Below are 2,505 nucleotides of genomic sequence, written 5' to 3'. Positions count from 1 at the left end.
TGTTCGCCAGTGTTTGATGATATAGTGCTTAGCGATTCAAACGCGATACGCGAACCGCAAGGCAGCCGGCACATTTAACCAGATAGCTTTAAGGGCCCCGTTTTGCAGAAAATCCGCTGTTGGCGTTCCCGTGACCGAAAATTCCCGTATATGTTTAGGTACATGTATATGCCACGCCTTGCTATATGACATGCAGTATATGCAGGTTCCATTTCCATACCATTCTATCGCTACAGTTGCTCATACCTTGTCTTACATTCTTGGCCAAGTTTTTACTCGGACTTTCGAGAATGACAGCCCACAAACAAACGTCACGAAACACAACACCGAGAGCGCGCTCCTTTTATGTGAAATCTTCTCCGAATGAAATAGTAAAAGTGCGAAACAATAACAGAAGACTGAAAATTATGTCAATTTTCTTTGCGCGGCTTCTCGCCACCGCCGGGATCGACCCACGCAAGACGCGGCATTTCTACCCGAAAGCTCGCATTTCTGTACAGTGCGCGGCCGTAGCGTTTCGCGGTAAACATTACGGTTACGTAAGCTGCAGTCGTGGGGAAGTGTGAGAAGCAGTCAGTGATCTTCGAATGGTATCGCGTTTCGCTCTTAAAGGCGAAGCTTGAACGTCCTCCAATATTTTGCGCCACCGGTGAGCGCTTGGTGATTGAGCTGGTGGGGGGGTGATGCAGAATGCAGTCATAGTGTATCACAAAGGGCTTTGCTTACGTGTGATGCAAGAAATGCACCAGTTCGGTGTCTTCAGTGCCCACTAGTTACGGAAAAGTGCACCGGCGGACACGTGCTCCGCGTGTCGCGTTTCAATCGCTGACCACTGTACGTGTAGTGAAGAAGTACCATGAGCAGCGGGCACACGAAATTCGTTAGGTGTGCATCACTTCTGGTGATCGTCATGCGTCATCTTCCACTTTCTTTCAAGAAAGAGAATAGGTATTCCTACTCCCATGCATGTGATTCACTGTGCTTGCCTGTTCTTGCTATGTATTTTGTTTTAGTTTCGCGATCTTGTTGTTTACATCACTTCTATCACGTGTTTAGAGATTTTCTTTTTTGCCGATTCCTGTTGTAGTCTTTTACATGCGTCGTCCTATTGGTCTTCCTAAAGTTTTTACTCGGACTTTCGAGAATGACAGTTCTTTTTTGATTAAGTGTGACAGTCTGCTTGTTTATTTTTGACCCCTTTTCCTTACTGGTAAAAGACATGTTTTTACCGCATTTGAACACTCACAAAAGGAAGACGCATAAAGACAACACGGGCGGCACTTCCAACTGATTTATTTTGAGCTGTGACCCAAGAATATATATATACATACAGGCATGCGCTGGCTGTTAACAAATCTACGTAACTCAGCGGCCAAACAATCTAGTTTCCGATTTATAGAGCACGATAGATGTATCACTAATGCAATTTGTACCTTTCTTTTTTATATAGTAGGCTTCCATCAGCTAACGTGCTGTTTGAAATCTACTTCTGCCAAGAATCCTAATCTCAGAAAACCGTGGTTTGCACATGCAGGCCTTGCAGTGCGCAGGCAAATGTGCCACGCTATTTTCATTAGATTTAGTTCGTGTTCCCTGGCTTGTTCATTTATGCAGCGTCCAGTCTGTCCCATATAGCACTTGCCGCACTCAAGGGGAATTTCATACACCACGCCTGTAGCGCATCTCCCGTAGGACATGCTATGCTTCTTGCCGCGACCTTGCGAACCGGTCTCCTCGCGTGTGGTTTTCGAACAGAGTCGACCCAGTCTTTATGTGTCTTCCTTTTGTGAGTGTACAATTGCGGCAAAAAACATGTCTTTCAGCAAGCACCAACTAGGCCAGCAAGCTGTTCTGTTGCAACATATTTCCTTACAGGGCAGCCGAGTCGCTTATACAGTGGGTCCCACCTACCGTTTGCCAAGAACTTCAACGAAAAAAAAAAACAGATTCAAGAAACAAGGTGCCCGATGCAATTACAAATCCTTTCGGTTCGGTCGTCAGAGGTCTGCCGACCGAACACAGTAGCTCTTCAAATCGTACCGTGCACCATTTTTTTAATAATTTTGTTTTTGCTCAGCAGCTTGGCTAACCTTAGCTTGGACACCCTATAGATAGCGTAGTGTGTTTTGTGTTATCTCTAGGTTAGTGCGCCCTTCTCTTTAATGGAAGTAATACTGCAGGGAAAGCGCTAAGCGCACGAAACTATACTAAACGCTGCAGTCGTAACAGACGCATGGCATTGTAAGCTTTCCGGTATAAAAGAACGAACAGGACAGTTGTCATGAAAGTGGATAGTTGCTGTCTTGCGCACAACTACTGTAAAAACCTCACGACATTGGGCGGTGTAGACACCGGAAAGCGTACAAAAATAAATAGGAACTCCGGCGCTACCCTTCGTGGAAGCACTATAGCCCCACTTTCAAGCCGTTTGCAATACTACACACTGCACGCTATAAAGTAATCACCACTGAAAAATACAACCGGTATTGCTTCCAACAGGGCATA

The sequence above is a fragment of the Dermacentor variabilis genome, chromosome 3 (genome assembly GCF_050947875.1).
Source record: "Dermacentor variabilis isolate Ectoservices chromosome 3, ASM5094787v1, whole genome shotgun sequence".
Classification (NCBI taxonomy): Eukaryota; Metazoa; Arthropoda; class Arachnida; order Ixodida; family Ixodidae; genus Dermacentor; species Dermacentor variabilis.
This window is presented reverse-complemented; position numbering follows the sequence as displayed.